Source organism: Microtus oregoni, unplaced genomic scaffold, assembly GCF_018167655.1.
Source record: "Microtus oregoni isolate MIOR12 unplaced genomic scaffold, Mior012 000016F_ref0000370, whole genome shotgun sequence".
NCBI lineage: Eukaryota > Metazoa > Chordata > Mammalia > Rodentia > Cricetidae > Microtus > Microtus oregoni.
The window spans coordinates 14,169,961-14,195,815 of NW_024543075.1; the positions used below are offsets into that span (position 1 = coordinate 14,169,961).

The 25,855-nt window shown below is 47.2% G+C and overlaps 1 protein-coding gene across 6 annotated transcripts in view; it reads right to left on the minus strand.

Annotated features, from left to right (window-relative positions):
- Plekha1 (pleckstrin homology domain containing A1) overlaps positions 1 to 2,723 on the minus strand; it is a 56,614-nt gene extending 53,891 nt beyond the window's left edge. For 2 of the 6 annotated variants that reach the window (XM_041666211.1, XM_041666213.1), the window contains exon 1: positions 2,586 to 2,723. The gene's annotated coding sequence lies outside the window, so the exon portion shown is untranslated. Of the gene's footprint in view, positions 1 to 1,845; positions 2,116 to 2,162; positions 2,340 to 2,585 lie in introns of those variants that run through there. The other 4 variants (XM_041666207.1, XM_041666212.1, XM_041666210.1 and 1 more) reach the window with 4 other exon arrangements.
- Positions 2,724 to 25,855: the final 23,132 nt, after the last annotated feature.

Sequence of the window (25,855 nt, forward strand, 5' to 3'; positions counted from 1 at the left end):
CTGGTTGTCCTGGGTCCTGGAACTCACTATGTAGATCAGGCTGGCCTGATCACAGAGATCCACCTGCCTCTGCCTCCCAAGTGCTGAGTTTAAAGGCAGCCTCAAGGGGATGTCTTTTTCTTGTATGAAAACATTCATACAAGCATTTCTTAAAACAACTGAGTATTACAGGCAGGAATCTAAAGCTACTGACTATTTCTCCCACATGAAGTAATTTCAATCCATTCTCAAATACTGCATACTCATAAATAGTCGAAATAAATGAGTAAATTAATAAAACTAAAATTTGATATTTATTTCCTACTGGACCCATCTTATTTTATTATTACAGATCCGAAGCAATTTTTTGCTTGGGTATATGGAAAGTGATTATTCGTGTATGCTCAGCTCACAGCTGGCATTCAGTAGATGCTTAAAAGCATCACTACCACAGTCTTGAAACTTCTTAGAGTAGAGTAGCTACCGGCACATCTGTACGGTCACTACAATCTACCAAAAGCCATCTTCCTCATTCTTACATGACAGCTTCTAAACAAGAACAAGACACATGCACACCACACAACATGACCATGATAAAGTCTGATTTGAATCATACTAATTAACTATTTCTTACATTTCCTTCTGGCTTAGGAAATATGGGGGGGAGGTGGGTCTGCAATCTAACTAGGCGCATAATAGTAAAGAACTTTCGCTCAGCCTTAGGCCCAGAAGTCATGTTATCAGTAGAAAAGTCCACAGAGAGATGGAAGCTTCCACCTTTCTCAAGTGTCTTCCTGGGCATTGCCCACAATATCTTATCCCATCTCTGAACACTGCCCACAATAACTGTTTAAAAAGAATCCACTGCTATTCTTAACATCCTTAAATACTTCTAAAAAGGTCCTTCCTGCTTATGAACTCACCGCCGCTTCCTCACAATTGTATACTTATCCTGTCCCGCTGTCTCAGTCTCCGCCAAACAGATGTACACAAGACCTCTTTCCTATTTTGCTACATTGCTAAACCCAGACAGAAAAAAAAAAAAAAAAAAAGATACAAACCTGCTCCTTTCCCCGCAACAGCAACAGTGAAACTATTGGCGAACAGGATAAGGGAGATAGAAGGCAACATATATATACCACTTCCCTGCTGTGGCAAGCTATTGACGCTTTACTACAAGCCCAGATTCACCGTACATCCCCTGACACAGGGTTACTTCTCAGGAGAAATCTGTCACTTGGCACACTGTATGGTTTATAACACTATAAAATAAACTATTAATTTGAATTCTGTCTGATTTAGTATTCCAGTTTAAACGTACCTCTGCTCTTTAAAAAAAAAAAATTAACTTTCCCTAAGAAGAGAGTTAGTACAAAATATGGAATATTCAATTTTGAGGAAAAATGCTTTGCCACAAGTGTGTCGGCAAGAAAAAAAATTAAGACGCACGCATTGCATTCAAAATGCATGTTACTATTTTTGAAGTAATAGTTCCTCAAGTCCAGCAGTAAACTAAAAATGGTTTTTCAGTTTTGCCCCCAAAGCTTGAGTCACTTAACGTTCTCATAAACTTTGCAGTAGATTCTTCCAGTGGTAGTCAACGAAGAAAAGCATAGACGCTAGCTCCTCGGAGGGAAATAAAGCAGACTGCTCTACATTTTTTAAGATAAGACAATGGTATAAACCTTGGAGTGGGCTATTTGTTCCGGTCATTAAACACACAGGAAACAAGCTTTTCTAGGTAGAAAACTAATTTACAAAGGGCAACGACTTCATTAGAGTACAGAAAATCCCATTACAATAGATAACGACCGATTTATCCAAGCAAGTATTAGAAAGAATGGGAACCTAAATGCCATCAACTACCTGGGTATCTGTTCCTTAAACCTGTCCTCGGGATCTGACCCCAACCAGCAAGTCACTTTCTGAACTGACTTGGCCCTCGGTCGAGGCTCCGCTGGGGTGTCGCAGCAGGCAGCACGGGGATTCTAGCAAAGGCAGAGCAGCACGCACAGCAGGGCGCTTTCAACCTGACACCACTTTCTTCCCGGACGCTCTCCCGGGAGGGTCAATAGAAAGCATCAGAAAGGAACCACAAGCCGGGCAGGGCCGCCCCCCGACGCTGTCCTCCTGTGAGTCCCCAGCCCCGGATCCGGGCACCTCCCGGGTCCCACCCGCGTGACCTTGGCCGAGGCGCTCCCAATCGTGCCACCCGCCGTCCGCACACGCGGGGAAGCCGGACTGTGCGGGAGCGAGCGGCGGGGATGATGAGGCGGACACGGCCCAGGAGCCGTGCCGCTCCGACAGGCGTCGCCACAGGGACGCCGGAGTGGGACCGAGCTGCCGAGGAGACAGCGAGGACACGCGGGGCTGTGGGCCTTGGAGGGGACCCCCAGGGCGGGCCGCGGGGCGCGAAGGAGCCCGCGCACAGGTGAGCCCGGCCTCGCCCAGGTGCACGCGCGCCCGCAGACGCGCGAGGAGGCGCGGCCCCGCGCTCCCTCAGCAGCCGGCGGCCACCTCCCACTCGCCTCAGCTTCGCGTCCCTCACCCCGCTTTCCCCTTCCACACACCCACACCCGAGCTGCGCGCCTCACGCCCCACGTTACCGCGGCCTCCGCCCGGAGCACCCGCGCCGACGCGGACCCGGCTCCTTCAGGCACTCAGCTGCCGGGAGCGGCGCCCACGACGGCCCGCCCGCGCACTGCGCACGCGTGCACGCGCCGCCTCTACCCCACCAGACGGCGACTGAGATTCCGGAGCGGGCACTCCCAGCCAAGGACACTACAAGTCCCGGCAGGCTCCGCGCACGCCCGGCGGCGTGGCGGGCAAAGGAATCGGGCGTCTTCCTAGTTTCAGGGCGGTGGCTCGCGGGCCCGCGCGGGGCGCTGGGTCCCTGCGCCGCGCTGCATCCTGGGGCTTGCAGTTTTCGAGGATCACGAGGCTTGGCTTGGGACGTGGAACTCCGTGTTCTCTGATGTCATCGCCTAGAGCTGCAAGGCGCAGGGATCCTTAAAAATAGGCTTGGTTCCTTTGCAGATAATTTTCAGGCTGTCCCATAGTGGGTCTAAGAAGCATAAAATTCACCGGTTGCACATCAGCTTTTCAATCATAACCATTTCTTTCTCGAAATACAATTTCACCTCATCTTTATAATGGTGTTAATAGTGCAAAAGGCCAAAGGAAATTTAAGGTTTGCTCAAAACCCTTTCAGGGACATAGTTAGAAATAGTCAGCATATTTGTTGAGCAGCTACAGTGTATGAGGTCTCTGCCCTCATGAAGCCTATACGGAAAACTAGGCCTGTCAAAAATACAGTCCTTATATTTATTTATACGTGGGAGAGAAGAGTGAGGTTCAGAGACAGGGGAGTCAGGCTTCCTCAGAAAGGATGTCCTATCCAGCAAAGTTCTCCGAGGAAGAGATATTTGAGCTGAAACCTGAAGGAGGAGAAATATTCAAATATGCAAAGAACTGGGAGAGAATTACATGTCCCCCCTTTCACAGTGAGTGACACACTCTAGACTCTCGATAAACGTTCGTGGGTTCTATGTCCTTCGTATCCCCTCTCTGCACAGCTGTGGATCATGCCCTCTCAGTAAGAAATCTTTCTCAAGGCTTCTCATGACAGCCTTCCTCCGTGGTGTACATGAGACAACCCTTAGGATGTGCTAGTCTCAGAGTGGGCTGAGAGGTGGAGGTGAGAAAGAACTGGCAAACTGCCCCTTGCTGACTCTCTGGCTCCTCATCACCAGCTGCTGTCCATCCAAGAGTTAGCCTGTTACCTTCTGAGAAGTCTCAGCTGCACAGCCTTGCTGAGGGTGGAAGCAGAGGATTCCCTTCCTCATCTACATAATGGCAGAGAGAATCTATAAAGTAGCCAGAGCCGACACTTTTATTTGGTCCGTGCACAGGACTTTTGCTGATTTAACTGAATGTGTAGACGACATTTTTAAAAAGTTTTCACATAGGAATCCAGACATCACCTATCTGATTTGTCCAGACTTTTGAGACCACCTTCCTTGGTTTCTCGAAGATCTGAAAGAAATCTCTGACTTTTCAGCTCTTGGAGCCTTAGAAGATTCCATTGGGAGTCATTAGGACATATCCAACAGAACGCTTGTTTGCACTTCTGTAATAAAATACCCGAGAGAGGCCGCTAAGTTAGGAAGGGCTTATTCTGGTTCCCAGTTTGGAGGTATGGTCACGGGGAAGGGTATGGCAGCAGAAGAATGAGATGGTTCACCACGCTGTGTCTGTGATCAGGAAGCCGAAAGAGATGCGCGCTGGTGCTCAGTTCATTTTCTACTTCGTCTTCCTTCTGGGACCTCAGCCCATGGAATGATGTGGCCTATAATCAGGGTGGGTCTTCTCGCCTCAGTTACATTTCTCTGGAAATTCCCTCATAGATATGCCCTAAGGTAGTATTCTCTCCCCACCCCCCCCATAAGTTAGCAATTAAGATCAGCCAACACAATCTGAAAATCAAATACAAGTTCAGTGTCTTTTCATGAAAACCCTAACCCTGAGATCAGATTGTCATAGCAGTAAGGTTCTCAGTCCCTCTGTTCCTCTGTTGTCCACCAGAGAGCCATTCTCCTGATTGTTATTACCATTTAACTAAGTAGTGTGCATGGCATAATGAACCCTAAAGCTCATTGGCTTTGAGATACACACACACACACACACACACACACACACACAATGACAGGAACCAGAGAAGTGACTCAATTTGCCCCATGACACACAGCAGAGTAGTCCCAGGGCTACTTCGAGAGTGGGAGCCAGCCAAAACTTGATAACTCCTGATCTGCCTCTAAGTGCAAAGATTAAGGTGGAGGGGGGAAGCAAGTGTAGGTAATAGAAGGTTCTCTGCTCTTCCACTGCCCCCCGTTTTTCAGTTCATTACATAACAGTACTTTCAGTGTTATTTAAAGAAAAAAAAGCATAAGTATGTGAACTACTCCTCCGCCAAGATTAGAGCAAGATTAGAGTCTGAAAGTGGGCCCAGTGAAAGAACCGAGGCAAGCCGAGATATCTCCTAGATCCAGTCTCCATCCAAGCCTCTGTAATTCCCCTCTGAAGCATCCCTGGCCCGTCATCACCACACTGCAAATGGATAACGCCCTTGGGCCTTTTCTTCCAAATACGCCTTGGCTTCTTTCTCCACACACTTAGGGCAAGACATTGGCCCCTCTGATAAAGCCAAGGAGACTGGAGTAGAGAAGCCAGGAAACTGGTCCCATCGCAGATGGTGTGACTGGATGCCATCCCCTCTTTGACAATCTCTGACTTCCTTTCCCGGGAGCACTTCACACCTCACTTCTCTGCCTTTACTTCCTCTCCTTTGCGGTGCTCATGTATTATTTCTACAAACCTGAGAAGACCATTGCATACATATCTCTCTGGTCATATTTGTCTCCCGTCCCACTAGGGTAGAAGCCCTCCCCTGACCATGTTTAATTCACTGCTGTCCTCTGAGTGTCTTGAACAGAAACGTGTGCTAAACAATGTCACAAGCCTCCTTTCCTGCTGGAGTCAGAATCCCAAGTCAAACCGCAGAAACAATTCCTGAAGTAAATCCCTGTCTAGCCAGAAGTCAGGGCCAAGGTGGGGCAAGGATTAGACAGGGATGGAACGCTCTCTGAACCCAGCTCTGTCCTGTGTTCCCTCTGGAAACTCGGAATCAGAGAGTTAAAAAACAAAAATAAACCAACAAACAAAAAACAAAGAACACAACTTTTCCTTAATGTTCAAGAGAAATGTAGAAGTAGAAGCAGGAGAAAATCAGGGTTTTGCCTCTGCAGCCCTAGTGGTGAAGCTGGCTCCTGGCTCGCCGCCACACCCACACACCTGGCAACAAGCTAGTGATAGGGAGGAAGGTTCCTGGTAATTACCCAGGGCTGGTCGGGCTAAGGGACTTGCCTAGACTACAAATGAGGTGGCTGGAGTCTCCTTCAGAAGCCGCGTCTTGCTCAGCACAGCCCTGCTCCGAGAATGAATGTGAAGGACTATCCTGAGTTGGTGCCTGCTCTGGTGCCAGCGAGAATAGTCAGATTTCCAAGTGGGTCCGCAACCAGCCAGAATCCCAGGCCCACAGAGAAGAGAGAGCATGCGCAGGTGACCAGCTCAGACACCTGGAGAGAGCAGAGTTAAATCTTTCCAGATTGCTGACAGTCAGGCAACCAGGAAAGAACATAGCCCTCCACATCTGGATCAGTGTGACGTAAAATCACCTAGTGCCACCAGAGTGCCCAAAGTGCCCAGTCACTCTGTGATCTCTGGGGTCTAGGAGCTTCTAGCCACATGAGACATCTGGTTATGACATAGTCTAATCCTCCTAACCACACTTGGTGATTCTAGGATGCAGGTAAGCCCGAAAATTGAGGCACTCAGACTGCTGTGTGTTAGCCAAGCATGTGGCCTCTTGCTCCAATGTGTCGTTCAGACCTGAAAAGCAAGGTTTTCTGAGTTCAAGCTCACCATACAGCTATGTCTCAATTGCTCATTGCTATGTTAAGGTAAAGAACATTCTTGAAGGTGAAGGCTCTTGTCAGAGAAAATTGAGAGAGACTCTGGGAACTGGGAACAGTTCTATCTTGGTATCATAGGCTCTTCAGCCTGTAGGAAATCCTCCTTAGATCACTGCCATGTGCTTGTCCCCACTACAACCAGACCCCAGCTGCAGTCAGAGGTCGCCGGCTTTTCCCATCTGTCTCACCATTTACCAGAAGTGATCATTAGAATTCAACAACAAAGAGAACTAAGACCTCGAGTAAATGCAGTAAAACCAGAGGGGTAAATGCATGCTATGATCTGCTTCCCAAGAAAAACGCAGCTTTTATCGCAATCCCATGGCTGCCTTATCCCACCCCAGGAAAGGACCACAAGGAACCTGGTCTACAGTCCATCCGCACTGACCAGCTGGGCCATCTTGGCCCATTACCTGACTTCTCTGAGTGTTAACATTGCTTCTTTGTAAATGAAGGGGATAATAGCTCTCCTTTTTATGGTTTCCTAGGGAGTTTTAAATGAAATAACACAGGTAAAGTCTGGCCCACAGACTGGCCCCATCACTGTGAACCATTAAGTTAAGTAGTTTACTCCAGCTTCTTGGGCTGCTACAGTTAACAGGGAGACTGACATGGGATTGGCAGCTCTGCCCTGGGGTTATTTAGCACGTCTAGAGAGCAGGGCCAAATAGAAGCAGTGTTGGAGGACGGGGAAGGACTCCAGATACCAGGGATTCTGGTTTGTCTTCTCAACCACACAAATAAGCACATCCGCCTAAGAGACACTAAGGCTTGACTCTGAGAGTGTCACCGACATCATCCCCTGTGACTCTCTGAGAAACATTTTAAACTTGAAAGACTCCCAGAATGCTCCCTCTTTGACAACTGATAACCGGCCGGCCCTCAGCCAGCAGCAAAGGCAACCCTCTAAATCCGGCATTCCTTCACCACCGACTCCCCTCACCGCGCCACACGTAAACACGTCCTTGTTCCCAGCTGGCATTTAATAACTGTTCTTTCGAGCGAAACAAAAGCTGCAATCAGACTCCAACAATGGGGGCTGCAGTCGCTGCCGAACAATACCTCCAATTCCCTTGGTGATCTCTCCCAGCCGCAGCTGTGAGAACCAGAAGCGGAACCGTGAATTCCATTCCCCATTATTCACCCGGCCCCACGGAGGCTTGTTTGAGTCTAGGCTTTCCTGCCTCCTCAGCGGGGCTTTCGAGGGTCTGAGATGGCATGCCACGCCTGGCCCAGAGCCAAGAGCAGGTGTACCCGCAAGAGTTGGCTCTGAGTAGTGTGTACAGTGGTCATATGACAGAGCCAGAGGGCCCCAAGCTGGAGCAGCCATCCCTGCCCGAGCACTTCATGCAGGACTTACTCAGGATGAAAGAGGGCTACTTCCTGGGGACACTGTGGTCTCACATTCCAGAACATCCCCAGCTGCTGACTGCCATACCTATGGGGGTCCTGCAACCTTGGAGAAGAGAGCTCACTGAGACTGCTCCAGCCAGTGTCATGGTCTCTGCTGCACCACAGAGTCACTGGGGTCCCTGAACACAATGGTCTGAATCCCTGGCTACTTTTTTTTTTTTTTTTTTTTTTGGTTTTTCGAGACAGGGTTTCTCTGTGGCTTTGGAGCCTGTCCTGGAACTAGCTCTGTAGACCAGGCTGGTCTCGAACTCACAGAGATCCGCCTACCTCTGCCTCCCGAGTGCTGGGATTAAAGGCGTGCGCCACCATCGCCCGGCTCCTGGCTACTTTTTTTGCTTTGTGTAGGTGAGGTTTCGTGTAGCTGAGGCTGACCTCAGTTTCCCTATGTAACCAATGATGATCTTGACTTTCTGGTCCTCCTGTTTCTGCTTCCTAAGTGCTGAGACAACAGGTCTGTGCCACCACCCCTGGCTTACATAGTGATGGAGATCGAACCCAGGACTTCACGCCTGCCGGGCAAACAGAGCCACATCTCTTCACAATACCATCTTTCCTTCTTTCTTTTTAATTTGTTTGGGGTATAACTTAAAAGTCTCGAATTATTAAATATAAAACTCAATAAACTGTACCTACCACCCAAGAAACACTTCCAGCATCCTACAAGACTTCTCTGACAGCTGGAGACAACCACTCTACTGGCTCTTGTCATCACAGAGCGCCTGGCTGTGCCTGTTTGTGAACCTCACAGAATGGTACCAACACAGTTTGTCATTGTAGTCTTTGATGGCCTGAAACCTTTGGCTCAACATTGTTTCTTTGACACACACACACAAAGAAAATGTCACTGGGTATCACATTGTGTGATATTGCACTGTGTGAATAGCTTACAATTGCTTCTTCTACTATACTTCTACTGTGGGACATTTGAGGCTCCAGTTTGGATCTATGGTGACTAAGGCTGCCTCAAACCTTCTTTGGCAGCTCTTCTGTGGACGTTTGGACTCTAAGCCCCCGGAGGTGAAGTGGCTTCGGCAGGTCATCCCCTAATAGTATCTTTATCATCTTGAGAAATGGGAGACCTTGATGTTAGACTCGAGCTTGCATCCACTCTCCTCAGCTCACAGACACCAACAGCTGCGCTACTAGGATATTGTCTGTGAGCCGATCAACAGATCAGATGTGCCTGCTGCTACCATGGTTTCACCTGGGAAGTGATATATATATATATATATATATATATATATATATATATATATATATATATATACCAAAGAAGGCCACGTTCTGTCCCCCACCCCCTTCCCACTCCTGCCTGGGAATCTGAGAGCCTGGCTGCAGCCTCCTGCTGCATCCCCCATCCTCCATCTTCAAAAAGGATAAGAAGAGGCTTCACCCTCTGCCTTACAGGCTCCAATTCTTGGTGTCAGAACTAAATCTTTTTTTTTGGGGGGGGGGACAGGGTTTCTTTGTAGCTTTGGAGTCTGTCCTGGAACTAGCTCTTGTAGACCAGGCTGGCCTTGAACTCCTAGAGATCCACCTGCCTCTGCCTCCCAAGTGCTGGGATGGGCTTCAGTTCTCTTGAGAGACCTTACCACACTGTCCCGTGCTGGGTGCTGGATGCCAGACCCTCAGAGTCCCTGCCATGATTGTCCTTCTATGTGTTCATAGAGCTAATTAATAACTCTTCTATTAAATTCTTTAGTCCCCCAGCAATCTGTCTCTGCGTCCTCTTGAAGTCACATTCAAAACCCAACAAGAAACAGCAATGCTGCTCTCAGAGAGCTGCACCAACTTCCTTCCCACCAGCAATGCATGAACTTGGGAGCTGCAGTTTCTCCACAACCTCACCACCCCTGACTGTTACTGACCTTTCTCTTTTAGTCCTTCTAGTGGGTGCATAACAGAACCTTACTATGGTCCCATCCATTTTAAAATATCTCCATATTATCATTTACAGCCTGGGTTGAGACTCAAGGGTCTTATTGGCCTTGCTTTGTAGACTAGAAAAAACAAAACAAAACAAAACACCCCGAGGCTAAGAAAAGAAAGAGGCAAAGAGCAGCACAGGGCTTCCCACTCCTGAGTGTAGGTTTCTCCTCATGACGTGTGTCAGCGCTCTGGTCAGGTCTCGCTGAGCAAAGCTGGTCTGATTTTGATGTGTCAGCATTACAGGGGAAGGGGTGGGGGAGCAGGAGGAAGTGGTGAAGCTCCTTGGCTGGCTGGGGGAGGAAAGGGGGCTGCACAGGTGTGTTCCTGAGCCTCATGGCTCAAGGCAGAGAAAGCTGAAGGCTCTCAGGTGTTAGTACTTGGAGAAGCCAGGGAGGCAGCTGCTGGCACCATGCACTTTGCCCAGCAGAGCCAATCAATCTCCTTGAGCATTCTCCCTGCAGTCCCAACACCTTTCAGTCAACAAACAGAAGTCTGGTCACCTCCTTCGATTCGTTCCTACCCCTCCTGCCCACAATCAGTACTGAGTATTGTCAGGACTGACTTTTTCTTTAAATAATTTTACCTCTTCTTTGATGTGTATGTGTGTATGTATGTGCCCCATGTATGTGCCTGGTGCCCATAAAAGACAGAAGACAGGGCCGGGTGGTGGTGGCGCATGCCTTAAATCCCAGCACTCGGGAGGCAGAGGCAGGTGGATCTCTGTGAGTTCGTGGCCAGCCTGGTCTACAAGAGCTAGTTCCAGGAAAGGCTCCAAAGCTACAGAAAAACCCTGTCTCAAAAAAAACTAAAAACTAAAAACAAACAAACAACAACAAAAAAAAAAAAGACAGAAGACAGTATCAATCAGATTCCTGGAACTGCCTGGAACTGCAGTCACGGATGTTGTGAGTCACCAAGTGGGTGCTAAGAGCAGATCCCAGGCCCTTTCCAAGAGCAGCTAGTGCTCCTAACCACTGAGTCATCTGTCTCAACTGACTCTTGACCATCGGGCAGAATCTATCTATCCCCTACCTCACTATTCCTCACTGAGCTGGGCCCTGCCATCTGTGTCTGAACCCCATGTAAGCCTCTTCTAGAGCCACCTTTCATATACAAACTCTATACATCTGTTCTGCTTAAAAGAGCATCATGGCTCCCAGGAGAAGCGGGAGTTCTCAACATGTGGGCCGTAACCCCTTTGGGGGTCAAACGACCCTTTCAGCAGGGTCTCCTAAGGCCATCAGAAAATGTAGCCATTTACATTATGATTCATAACAGTAGCAAAATTACAGTCATGAAGCAGCAACGGAAATAATTTTATAGTTGGGGGTCACCACCACTCGGGGAGCTGTATTAAGCGATCGCAGCATTAGGAAGGCTGAGAACCACTGCAAGCTCAGCACAACGGTCTTTTGCTGTCTGAGTCAGCAGAGGCTTTGCTACAGTCTGATAAATGGCCCCCAGGCTTAGTGTGCACAAGGCCCCGGAGTCTGAAAGGAACTCTACTGAGTATGAGTGATGTGCAGGAAACCCCACAGATCTACGGAGTAAAGCAACACAGTTCATTTTAAAAACACACCCTTTGAGAACATCTCCACAATCGGAATAGTGAGCACATCTGACACCCCAAAGTGTAAAGCCGCCCTCCCTCTACCCTTTACCACTCCCCCCTGCTCCCCATCAGCTCCCACTAACTACCTTTGACGATTTTTAATTTTCTAGAACCTCCTATAAGTGGAGTCATACAGTATGTTCTCTTCTGTGTGTGGTTTCTTTTGCTCATCAATTTGAGCTGTAATGGAATTAAATGTATCAGTAGGTTTTTACTGCTGAATAGCAACCCAGTGTATGGGTGTGCCACAGTGTGTTTAGCCATTTATCTTCTGCTGATAGACATTTGGTTGTTTCCTCTCCTGAATCAATTTTCTTTTGTTGGTTTTTCTGCCCAGAATGGCTTTTCCCTCCAGTCCTGCCCCACCCTCTAACCTCAGACAAAAAAAAAAAAAAAAAAAAAAAACTCTGCCCCAAGGGACAAAGATCTCAGAGAAAGCTCCACTCCTTGGAGGAATCCTCCTGAGCTCTCTGGGGAAGGTGGCCGTCTCCCCTCTGCCTGCATCCCCCATTCCACATCCACTTTACACTGTAGTATGGACTTCACACTATAGCCAGGAGACTCTGATTTCCTCACTAGCAGGGCTTTATCTTAGCTGTCTGGCTAAGACTCTGCCCAAGAAAGCCAGGCATGGTGGCACATGCCTTTAATGTTAGCATTCAGGAGGCTGAGGCAGATGGATCTTTGAGGTCAAGGGAGCTGGGTTCTAGGACAGCCAAGGCTGTTACACGGAAAAACCTTGTCTTAGGAAAAACAAACAAACAAAAACAAAACAAAGGAAAACTCTGCCCAAGTGCAGTGTCCCAGGTAGGTACTGGGAAGATAGAGGGCTGGTAGCTTGTTTCTGGGAGACAGGTCTGCTACTAGGGTGCATCTGGGCAAGTCTTGGGCACATCTGGCTTTGGGGTGAGGTGACTGACTGGAGAACATAAAGGGCAACATGACAGGACACCAGCGCAACACACTGGAAGGAGCATTGGGTATACTCAGGGTTCCCTCTGGCAGCAGCCCTGGGTGACTTCCAAACCCTCGTTCTCAGTTTCAGACACTGAACTGCAGAGCCCCTGTGCTCCTGAGAGAACAGATCCTCTAGATGGATCAGTGAGCCCAGCAACAAAGGGCTGAAGGCTAGAGTCCTGGATCCTGAACTCCATCTCGGGTAGTAAGTACCACATGGTTCATGGGCACCCAGTGGAGCATTAGACCTGTCCAAAAGGCTCATCAGAGGATTCTGTTACAAAATTAATGGTAGAATTTCTTTTATTTCTCTCTTGTTCTTCACATGAGTCCACTAAGGACATCGGTATAGTTTTAAATCCAGTATGGCAACCCAGCAGCAGTACTGAGAAAGCCTCATACCCAGGATCTGCCTCTAGATAGGCTTTCTGTCATACAGAGATAGTAAGTAGGGGCTGGGGAGATGGCTCAATGGTTAAAATGCCTACCTTACAAGAAGATGACTTCAGTTCAGATCCCTAGCACCCTGGAAAAGAAGCCAGGCATGGTCTCCTTGTCTGTAACCCTAGCACAAGCTGGTAGAGATTGACAGCCTTAGAGCTCAGTGTCTAGCCAGTTTAGCCAGTCAGTTAACACCAACAGCAACTTCAGTGGGAGACACTGCCTCCATTGTCGATCTCTGAATTACACACACACACACACACACACACACACCACAGGCATAAGGCATACACAGCACACATATACCACACACACATCTCTCTCAGACATCTCTTTCTCTCTCTCTCTCTCTCTCTCTCTCTCTCTCACACACACACACACACACACACACACACACACACACACGAGTTAGTAAGTTTTACTTAGGAAAACTGCTTTAACATTATGACAGTGAAGCCGGGCGGTGGTGGCGCACGCCTTTAATCCCAGCACTCGGGAGGCAGAAGCAGGCGGATCTCTGTGAGTTCGAGGCCAGCCTCGTCTACAAGAGCTAGTTCCAGGACAGGCTCCAAAGCTACAGAGAAACCCTGTCTCGAAAAAACTAAAAAAAACAAAAACAAAAAAAAAACAAAAAACATTATGACAGTGACTGGCCTTTTATCAAACCTAAACGATCATCATGTCTTTGGGATCTAAGCTTTTTGACCCATGACGCGAGGTTCAAGCCCACTGCTTGCTGACTGTGTGGCTTTGAGCCACTCACTGAAATTCAGTTCTGGGATCCAGTTTGTGTTCTCTTTGGAAAACCAATCTGCTGCCGAAAAGGCTGGAAGATGGCACTTGGCACACAGTAAGCGCCAGCAAGCGCTTTAATGATGACATCCACTGGACCGCGGCAAGAGTCATGCGGGACCTCTACGCAGTCTGCTTCCTGGCTTCCTCATCTGCTTCCCAACAACAGTTGAGTTGGTTTCTCTGGAAGTTCTCCTGCTTATCCTGAGATGCCCTCTGGCACTCCGTTCCACTGCCCACATGCTGCCCGCCAGACTGTTTGTTTTGGATGCAGGAGGCCAGCCAGGGAGTGGCAGGCCTGCCCATACGGTTCCTTGAAACAAAAGTTGATCCCTGAGTCATCGCGGAGAGAAACCAGCACATCTAAACACCACAGACACGTCAAAGGCAGAATGCCCCGGAGGCAGAGTGACAGGGATAGGGGCCCTATAAGCCTGACAATAGGCAGGAGATTTACCCTAGGGAAATGTAGGGGAATACGTAATAAATACATACATACATGCATAATAAATGCAGAGGAATGAATCCTATGGCGTCTGAGCAGGCAGTTAGGAAGAGTTAGGAAGGCAGCTATGCTCACCACTATACCACCAACGCAACGTTGAGCAGGCAGTTTGGGAGCGAATACTCCACCCCACCCCAGTCCGGCCTCATCAATGCTTCTCTCTGTTCCAGTTACGGCTTTAAAGCAGACTTTGCACTCCTGCCTCTTTTGCAGTGTTTGCCTCTGCTGGCAGCGTCCCCCACTGTCCTTCAGGTCTAGGTTACTGTACCTCCTCCAGAAAAGCTCTCCAGGCCCCGCAACACACGATTGTCACCCTGCATGCCCAGGTGAGAGCCACTTGTAACTGCTGCCCTGGGGCAGCTAAATTCCTGGAGGACACCCTACTGTGAAAAGAACAAAACCTTTGCAGTCGGAAGCCCTGAGTTCAAGTCCCGAGTCTGTGTAGCTGCTTCGTGGTCTTCAGCATCTTCACAGCTTCCCCGAGCCATGCTTTTCTCCCTTGCCCATAGGCCAACACAGGCATCTCCAGGGGTCATGGTATCATGGGAATTTTAAAGCACTTGGTAAACACTCAGATCAAATAAAAGCTGGAATCAACACGGCTGAAGTGCCAGGGAGGTCTGGTATGAAACCCTGGCTCAGTCTCCTGCTCTTGACTCTCTTTAGACAGGCCATCCAGTCTCGCTGGTATTATTTTCCTCCTTTGTAGGCAGAAAGCTTGCTAACTGCTTCTGGAACTAAAGTGACAGTCTAGTATGTTAAGAGGTCAGCACCATACCTGGCGTATGGTAACCTGGCAACGTATGTTAGCGCCTCTCTCTCCTCGCTGGTGAAAGAGCTTTGGACTTTGGAGTTTATATGTATTTGTGGGTTGCCTAGATGATTTTATTACTGGCTGAGCAAATGAAAGGATAGATGTGAGGTGAATAAGCAGGTTGATGGATGAGTGGAGGGGATGAAGGGATAGAGGGAGAAGAGATGGCTGAAGGGTTGGAGGGATAGGTATTGGATGACTGAGTCTGATTGTGAACAAAAGACTAGCTAACTGCATGAATCAGCAATTGAATAACCAAACTGATAGCTAAATGAACTCCGGGAGAGAATTAAGCACCTGAATAAATGGCCAGTGAATGGAAAGAGCAAATCCCTAAAGGAATGCCGAGGAGATTGGAGAAGAAATAGCTGTCCCTGTGACCCAGAGACTGTCTCCTTCTGTCCGTCCTTGTCCTTTGCAGAATGACTAATATGCTTGTTACTACACAGGCCCTTCCCTATGGGCAGACAGACCTCACTGATAGGTATCCTGAAGAAGCAAGGCATGTTGGCACATGCCAGTAACCCCAGAACTCAGCAGGCTGAGGCAGGAGGATTGTAAATTTGGAGCCTGCCTAGGATATTTAGTGATGCCTTGTCTTGGAGCAAAAGAGTTTCAGGGAACAGCATCTTTGAAGGCGCATCCCAGCCTGTGTTGACACAGAGGTCAGCTCAAAAAAAAAAAAAAATTCAAGAGGATCTCTGTTGTGTGTTCACTATTTGCTGGCTGAGTGAGAATGTGAAATGAACTGAGTTCGGAGGCATTCTCCCGGGCATGCGCATGGTGAAGTAGGTGGTGGTGAGGCAGATCTATCTCTATGCTTCTGAACAAGGGTCAGGAAAGCACCTGGTGCTACTGGACTCCCCAGAGAGGCTGTAACCATTAGGAAGGAGCAAATATCCCCACCAGGGACAAACCCTCAAGTGTCAAATCCACACCACTAGCCATAGCCCACACCACTCCTTCCCTCACGCTCAAGACAAACACAGTACTTTTCTTGCCATTCCCATTCCTTTTCCCAGCATGCATCAGGGGTCTTAATCACTTTAGATTTTAAGTTGAAAATAACCCAGATGATACATAGAACACAAAGACAGTGAAAAATCATCCTCATATGCCATCTTAACTCTGGCAAATATCTTTCCAGATATCTCTCTACACAGATCCATTTAACTAAGGACAAGTGATTTCACCAATTAATATATTCTACTTCATATTCTTAAAAAATTAAACTCTGAAGTAATTGAACATGCAGGAAGTTACAAAGAGGGTACAAAGAAGCACCCTTTATTCTTTGCCATTTCCCCCAATAGTTACAGGTACACAGGTGTAGCATAGTATCTAAACCAAGAAATTGGCATTGCTACAATGTGTGCAGCTAGATAGCTTTATTCCATTTGTTGCACTGTGTGTAACTGGGACAGTCAAGATACAGATCCACCTGTCACTACAAATATCTCTTGTGTTTGAGAACTATTTTGGGGTCCATCCAAATCTTTTTGTTAATAGCCCATTCTTTTTTTTTTTTTACTGATAATTAGTATTTCCATACTTTGAATATATTACAATGTGTTTGTTCATTCACTTATTCAGAGATTTAAGAGTTACATTTATGGCTGGGCAGTGGTGGCCCACACCTTTAATCCCAGCACTCGGGAGGCAGAGGCAGGCGGATCTCTGTGAGTTCAAGGTCAGCCTGGTCTACAGAGCAAGTTCTAGAACAGCTTCCAAAGGTACAGAGAAACCCTGTCTTGAAAAACCAAAAGAAAAGAAAAAGAACTATATTTTGGTTACTTCCAATCTGGGGCTGTTACAAGTAAAGAAATCATCAATAGTCACATGCATTACCTTTGCTTTTATGTGGTAAGTACACAGAGTGAAGCTTCTGGGTCACATAAGTATAGGGTTAGGTTTGGTTTGTTTTATTTTTTTTTAACTAAGAAATCTTTTTTTTTTTTTTATTTTGAATTTTCGAGACAGGGTTTCTCTGTAGTTTTTGGTGCCTGTCCTGAAACTAAGCTCTTATAGACCAGGCTGGTCTCGAACTCACAGAGATCCTCCTGCCTCTGCCTCCCGAGTGCAGGGATTAAAGGCGTATGCCACCATCGCCTGGCCTAAAAAATAATTGTAATCATTTCCCTACATTTTGTCCCGAGCAAAACTCCGTTGCATTGGAATGACCGCTCCACCTGTGTAGAGAAGTTCACTGAGCTACAGGGCGTGGGCTGGGCAACAGCTTGAGTGCTTTCAGTAGTCTAACTGTGTGATGTGATTTGTGAGTTCGTTAAAGAAATAAAGCTATTTGGGGGCTGGAGAGATGGCTCAGAGGATAAGAGCACTGGCTGCTCTTCCAGAGGTCCTGAGTTCAATTCCCAGCAACCACATGGTGGCTCACAACCATCTGTACTGAGATCTGGCACCCTCCTCTGGCGTGCGGGCAGAATGTTGTATACATAATAAATAAATAAATCTTTAAAAAAAAAAGAAATAAAGCTATTTCAATTAATTAACAAAAAATAGCTGACCTACTTCACACTTGTATCAGCAATATGTGAAGGACCCACCCTCCCATCTTTGTCAGATTTGGTCTTACCACTTTCATATCAGCTGTCCTCATAGGTGTCTTTTATCATTCTTCGTGTTTGGAGAGCTTCCTTTGTCTATTTTTTAGAGCCTGTCTCTAGGCAACAAGTGATCCTAGCTTTCCTTCAACCGAGAAATCTTTCTTGCTCTTCAGTCCTGATTTGTTCACTGGCTAGGAAATTATGAGTCAACCATGTTCTTTTAGAATATCAAAAACAGCCGGGCGGTGGTGGTGCATGCCTTTAATCATCCCAGCACTCTGGGAGGCAGAGGCAGGTGGATCTCTGTGAGTTCGAGACCAGCCTGGTCTACAAGAGCTAGTTCCAGGACAGGCTCCAAAACCACAGAGAAACTCTGTCTCGAAAAACCAAAAAAAAAAAAACAAAAACAAAAACAAAAAAAAAACAAACAAACAAATACAATATCAAAAAACGTGCCTCTTCCTTCTGACCCCAAAGTTTCTAATGAAAAAATCTGCTGCTGTCTAAGCTGCTATTTAAATGTCTTATTGGTGTTATGTAATTTGTTTTTTTTTAATTCTAAATATATATTTGATGATTCCAAGGTATCTTACTTGCTTCCAGCTTTTAGAAACTGTCTTTAATGGTTCTGAGGGTGCATTGCTGTGCTTTTTCATATTTATAATTCAACCGCCTTCTTGACTATACAGCCTCACATCTTTTGCCAAACTACGGACACAAAACCACTCTATTCTTTTTCAATTTTGGTCCCACTCTCTTTTCTCCATTCTTCTGGGGCTCTCATGATATAATTCCCATGTACCCCTTGGGTTCTACACATTTTATTTTTCAGTTTATTTTCTCTGTTTTATTTAGATTTGGTAGTTCCTATCTTCAAAATCATGTTTCTTCTTTTTTTTTTTGTTCTCATTCCATTGTTATATCCATCGAGGGGTGGTTCTTTCGTTTGCTTTGTTTTCTGTTTTCGTCGTTGTTAATGTCTATAGTTAGTCTTCATCATCTGCTTGAGCAGATGTGGAGTGACCTGGAACATTGGTGAGGCACACTTCTAGATGTGTCTGTGAGAGCATTCCTAGAAAGGGTAAGCAATGAAGAAGACTCACATTGAAAATGGCCAGCACCACCCCATGGCCTGGGAACCTGGACGGAGTTAAGAAGGAAAGGAAAACGCCAGCAGAGTGTTTCTTGCTCAACCCCAGGTGGGGGATTCCCTGTGCCACGTATGGGACATGCCACACACACAGGGTTACGGAATCATGGACTGTATGGGCCAATTATGCATGCAGGGTTACAGAATCACGGACTCTATGGGGCATGGCAAGCATGTGGGGTTACAGAATCATGAGCCATATGAATCATGTTATGCACACAGGGTTACCGAATCACGGACTGAACTCTCAGACACCACAACTTGAAATAAATTCGTTCTCCCTTGTCTATGACAGGTGTTTCAGAGACTGAAAGTAATATTGTGGTTTCTCAGTTCTGAAGTTTCTGTTTGGCTCTTCTTCCAACAGTCTCTATTTCTGTACTGATCATTTCATATGCGTGTGTGTATGTATGCGCGTGAAGTATACGTGCACATGCGTGGGAGTGTGCATGCTTGTACACGTGAAGAAGCTAAACAATGAAGCCAGATGGACTGCTCTATCAACCTTCTGCCTTAGTCTTCGAGACAGAGACTCCCACTGAGTCTTGAGCTAGGCTGGCAGCCAGCAAGCCCCAGCAGTCCCCCTGCCTCCACTTTCCACAATGCTGGGGTCACACACACCTGTGAGGCCACCCCTGGCTTTTTAGGTGGGTGCTGGGATCCGAACTCAGATCCTCAGGCTTGCGTAGCTGGTGCTCTTACCCACTGAGCCATCCCTTCAGCTCTGGGATGAGAATTCTAGGTAGCGCTTGCTCACACCTCCCTCACAGCACTTTTGCGGTTGATTGACTGGCATATAGAATGGCGACTCTGAAGTCTCTGTCAGGCGGTTCCAATCTGTGTCATCTCATGTTGGATCCTTTCTTCTTTCTTCTTCATTCAAGTAAAGATGTTTAATCTTGAAACAATGAGTAACTTTTGTTCTGTTGAAATTTAGACATTTGGGTACATACTTTGTTATGAGGCCCTAGATTTTTTTTTTTTTTTTTTTGGTTTTTCGAGACAGGGTTTCTCTGTAGCTTTGGAGCCTGTCCTAGAACTAGCTCTTGAAGACCAAGCTGGTCTTGAACTCACAAAGATCCGCCTGCCTCTGCCTCCCAAGTGCTGGGATTAAAGGCGTGCGCCACCACCGCCCGGCTGGCCCTAGATATTATTATCTTTGGGTTCCAGCCCTTCTGCAGTATTCTGAAAAATCATTCTGGCAGGGAGCTAAATGCCCTGAACTGGGTTGGGTTGTGATGGATTTTGAAATTCTCTACGTGGCCTCCACTGCCAGGGGAGGTGGGTAGGAGGTGTGGGTGAGCCCCATTATTTCTGGGCAAATGCAGGTCTTCACACTAGGTTCCAGCAGATACCTACTCAGTTTAAAGGGCAGGGGTGCTCATTTTGCACCCCAAGTGGCCTCCAGTGGCATTGAGGTCTCGGGGTCATCTTGTTACTACTACAGATCAGTATGGGAAAGTCTCAAGTTTCCATTGGCCCTTTTCTGACACCGCCCTAGCTGGGGAGGAGGGTGGGGGAAAACATCTGGGTATCAGTCACTCAGGCTTCCTGGGGTTGAGAGGGCAGGGAACCTGTCCCTGCAAGCCTTCTCTTCCCACTTGGCCTGCTCTCACAATAACACCCAGTGTGTGGGGTGGGTGCTCGCCTGTGAACAGGATTACTGCTACATCTCGGCAACAGTGCAGGCCTAGCCTGCACACACGGCTTTATAGGCTTGAGTGTAGGTGGGGTCACCGAAGTCATGTTGAGGCTTGGTTCCCAATGCAATGGTGTCAGGGCATTTGTGTTCGTGAGGGAGCTGCCCTCACGAGTCTATTCATTTTGCTCTTGAGGAAATGGATCCATTGTTGCCAGAGCTCATGATTATGAAGCTGTGTCAGCTCCTGTCTCCTTCCCTCTTTCCTGGAAGTGCCCATTTCACTTCTCCTTCTGCTTTTTCGCTATGGATAGCTGTGTGAAACCTTGCCAGAAGTCCAGAAGACAACAGTGGCTTCTCAGCCTCTAGACCATGAACAGAAATCAACCATTTCGGTTTTTCTAAAAAACACGTTAGCGGGCTGGAGAGATGGCTCAGTGGTTAAGAGCACTGCCTGCTCTTCCAAAGGTCCTGAGTTCAATTCCCAGCAACCACATGGTGGCTCACAACCATCTGGTGCCCTCTTCTGGCCTGCAGGCAGAGTACTGAGAATACTGTATACATAATAAATAAATAAATCTTTAAAAAAAAAAAATAAAAAAATAAAAAACACGTTAGCTAGTCTCTGATTTCCTATTATAATTGAGAGTGGACTAAGAAAAATATGCAAAGTGTACTTCAAAATGTACAATTGCCTGTACCTCCAGAGAACTAAGTTAGTTATAGCTGTTTAAACATTCTTCCTTTGGTGTGCCGTCCAGTGCTTCTCAGCATCATCTGATGGGAATACCTGATAAGGGGTTTGTCCCTCTTGTTAGCTCTCCCTGCCCTTTAAACTTGGCACAACCTTCTGGGTCTTCAGTAGACATGGTTGATTCTCAATATGAAAAATCACAGGCTGAAGACAACCACTGTTGGCATGTGCAGCCCACCCCTTATGCATATGGCCAAAGACCCCTCCTCCTTTCTCCTTAAATGACAGATTTCCGATTCTTAGGAAGAGCAGGCCCTTTGCAAGACTCAGGGTCCTATACCCAAAGCACGGCCCTATGGGGATCCAATAATCTGGAGGGGCCTAAGGAAAATGAACTTCCCACACTGCCCAGGCAGATCCTGTTAGACGGTCTCTGATGTGATTTTGCTCTCACAGCCAAACTTCTGGGACCCTTTGAATTCTAGTCCATCCTCTGGTCTTGTTCCAGGACCCCCTCATCCCCTTTAGCTCCCATCGCAACTCAGGAGCTGCCACCACAAGTTAAGGAAGGGTGTCCACTTTCCCTCCTCAATCTGTAGCTAATAAAATGTCTGCCCTAACATTGGATCCAAGAGTTCAATAGTTCTCTAAGAGTGCAAGCATCTGTGAGGGCAGGCTCTGAGGGCTTCTCCTCACTCCTGACCCATGATGTGTCTGTCCTGCTATACACTGCTGACTCAATGTGTACTTCCATACACTGCTGACCCGAGATGTGTACCGAAATACCAAGGCAGTAACTGACAAAGCTCTCAAGTCACAGGTCTCTCCTGTGCTTTCAGCTATCCTGTCTGCAAGGTGGCAGACAAGAACCAGAGGGGTCAGGGCGGCTGGGTGAGACCTCTACCTGGGTAGCAAGAAAAGACTGGGGCTGGTTGTTCAGAAGAGTCAGTTAAAGGTAGTGGATGAGGTCATGTTCCTGCCTCCTCCTTCACACAAGCGTTTGCCCTCCAGCCATTCCAAAAATATGGCTTTTAAATTGTACCTGATTTTTTGTCTGGAGCATTCTTCAGTTATGAGCCCAGTATCACACTGTGCAGAGTTCTCATCTTGATTGTGGCTTAAGGGTCCATTCTGTATCTCTACCACTGGGTTGTGAGTGATAGAGGCGAAAACTCAGATTTCTACAATCTCCTCTCCCTCTCTTTCTCTCTCTGTTTCCCCTCCCACCTCCCTCCCTCCCTCCCTTCATCCCTCCCTCTCTCTCTTTTTTTCTCTCTCTCTGACACACACACATCTACCACTGAAGAACAGATGTTAGGGAAAAAAGCTTTGGATGCCCCAAAGATGCACGATCAAACAAGATAATTCTCAGGCAAGAAGAACTGAAAACAAAAGTTTCCAAAAACAATACCTATCAATCAAATAGAATGGATTGCCAGTGGTGCAGTGGGGGGATTTCAGGCAGTAGAACAGACGAGGCAAGGAGGAAACAGAAAATGTGACCAAAGGCTTTTTTTAAGATCTGGGGGTCAAAGCTGGGCGGTGGTGGCGCACGCCTTTAATCCCAGCAATAGGGAGGCAGAGGCAGGCAGATCTCTGTGAGTTTGAGGTCAGCCTGGTCTACAAGAGCTAGTTCCAGGACTAAAACTACAGCAAAACCCTGTCTCAAAAAACCAAGAAAAGAGAGATGGCTCAGAGGTTAAGAGCACTGACTGCTCTTCCAGAGGTCCTGAGTTCAATTCCCAGCAACCACATGATGGCTCACAACCATCTGTAATGAGATGTGGCGCCCTCTTCTGGTGTGTGGGAAGCAGAATGTTGTACACATAATAAATAAATTAAAAAAAAAAAGATGAAAAAAAAGATCTGAGGGGCAGGTCTTACCTACTCAGTCACGCATAATTATGTTGTGACCAAAGCATTTTCCATTTTCCTTAGGACAAAATCTTATCTTCATTGACTTAAAAGAACAGCAAAAGTATCCATTAATTTACCAACTAATGTGTGTGTGAGAGAGAAAGCATTTGTCTGTATGTGTCTTTTTGTGTGTGAGTGTGTGTCCGTCCTTGTGAATATATGAGTGTGTGTCTCTGTGTATGTGAGGGTGCCTCAATGTGTGAGTGGTGTGTGAGTGGTGTGTGTGTGTGTGTGTGTGTGTGTGTGTGTGTGCAGGGGTGTGGAATCCAGAAGTTGACATCGGGTGCTTTTCTCAGCCTCAGCACTGCTGCCGCTCAGCTGTGCCATCCAGGACCACTCTCCTGTGTAAGATGAAGATAAAGGCAGAACCTCACAAGGTTAAGGATTGAACCCAACGATGCGCATTGAAAGGCTGGCATCACAGGGCCTGCCACAGTAAATTCAAATAACTAATCTTTGTTCCTGTCATTACACGAAGGTGAAGTCACTGTTGCTGCAGCTGTTATGCCGCTTCATACCCTGTCCTACCGCCATGATGTCAACCCCTTCCCATGTCCCGTTGTTGAGTTGTTTTGTAGGATGGGAGGAACAATAGTAAAAATAATGTTCCCTGCTGAATGAGGTAGAAGATGTAGTTGAGAAATGAACCATGGTCTCATGGACCAAAAAGGCAATCAAGTGAATCCTAGCAAGGATGCTAGAGGCTCCTACGATTCCTCAAGCTGCTAGGGAGACCGAGGTGCTCAGAGAGTCTGCAGTTCCTCTGGTCCAGACTCCTTAGTCGGAAGTGCTAAGTAAGCTGTAGACCACCACAAAGTGAGGTGCTCCAGGCACATCAAGGACAACCAGCAGGGTGGCTGCCTTCCCAGATCACTGGTCACACTTGAAAGATGAGGAGCAAAGCCTGTGATGGTCCAGAGAGCAAGGAGGGGGTGACTTCTGAAGGCCCAGCATCTATGATTTCAATGATGCCTCATAGACGTAGGGGTGGCTCAGACCATGCCTATGAACTTTGCTGCAGGGGAGAGCAAGGGAAGGCTGTGTTATGAAGCCTCGGGCATTTTTTAGGAGTTCCAGAAGCCTGGCTCTCTGACCATCAGGGCCAACTCTGGGTCACAGAGGCACCAGGTGTCGTTAAGAGAGGTTGAACTAAGGAAATTCCATCTTGTCTAAAGTTTAAGGTTTCACAGGTCCCAGCGGTAGGACAGTTCACTGCTCTATATGGGAGTCGTCATGAGTGACGTGGACTAGTGACTCTGTCAGCCTTTTAAGGAGCGAATGAGAGGCTGTTTATGTCCTTGGCCATTTACAGTCAAGCGAGAAGCCTGCATAATGATGAAGAGCCAGACACTAGAGAGCATGGCATTGACTCCTCTACCTGCCCTTCCCAGAAGACTGCTGCTCCATCTCCCCACACTTCCCACTCCAGGTCTGACCATAGATGGCCAGCATCCAGTTACAGACACAAAACTGCTGTTTTGTTGTGAGACAGTGGCTGACAGTTGATTCTTGTCAACCATTCTGACTGTCCTAGCACCAGGCCCCTCGGGTAAAGAGGCGACTGGTAGCCCTTCACATTGACTTAACAGTTACCGTTACTTGAGAGTTAGTTACTAGTCATGCTCATGGATCTCAGGTGTTCAAGCCACCTCTGACTTCAGGCTCAATGATATGTTCCACGGGGCTCAAAAGGACCAACTTTCAGAGGGAGACTCCAGTACCAAGCACTTCCTATGAGTTCTGTCCTAGGGGTCGTGGGGACTTGCTTCAGTGGGAGTCTGCACTCTGGCTGGTAGAGGCCTCCTCCCCTTCCCCAGTGTCCTCGGATCCTGCCCCACTCATTACTTTGTAATCTCTCTGGAATCTTTGCTCCCTCCTGCCCTCCCTCTGGTCTCTCTGGACTTCACCTTAGTTTCAAAGGTGAAGAATTTAATGTGAAGGGTCCTTGAAAACTGCACACCCAAAGTTGGACTCTCAGGCAGTCCTTAGGCCTTCCCTGCCTTAAGGCAAAGTTTTGGCTAGGCACCAGATATACTGCAGATGAGGCCAGTCTTCTTCCTGGCTCCTGATAAGATAAGGAAAGAGTCCCACTCTTCTCTAAATCATCAGGGACATTCAGCTCAATTTGATTACTAAGTGACAGGCATATTCCCAGGTATTTGGTGAAAAAAACAAAACTTAGACCTTCTGCCACTTATGTTCTGTATGTATAGAGTACATAGGACTGGGGTGGGAGGAGCAGGTAAATCAAATAAATTATATGGCACTTTGAAGGTGAAAAAAATTACACTGAGTAAAGAGATCAATGTTGAGGAGGGGAGGGTGTGGTCCAACTGAACTTCAAGAAGAAGGTCATAATTGTGCTCAAGGTTATAGAAGGTGAGCCCGTGGCAGGAATGTTTTAACCATTAGGTGACGTGGTGGCTGGCTTTAATTGTTAATTTGGTACATTCTAGCATCATGGGATTATCTAGGTTGGCCTCTGGGCACATCTGTAGGAGGTTATCATGATTGTGTTCCTTAAAGCAGAAAAACTTTCCCGCTGTGGGTAGCATTCCCTTTGCAGCATCCCTAACTTAGGGAAGAGCAGAGAAAGCCCTCTGCACACAGCAAGCCCCACCCTCTCTGCCTTTGCTCTGCCTCTGAGGACGTGATTAGCTGCTTGAGTCCCTGCTGCTTTGATCTTTCCCACAGAGATGGTCCTAGGACTGTGAGCTAAAATACACACTCTCTCCCCTAAATTGCTTTTGACAGTTTTTTGTTGTTGTTGTTTTGGGTTTTTTTTTCTCTCTCTCTCTTTTTTTTTTTTTCTTATTGCAGAAACAGAAATAAACCTAAGGCAGGTACGGAAAAGCCAAAGATTGCTCCTAGGAGACTTTGAGAACAACGAATACTAGAAAAACAAGTTTGCTCATTCCA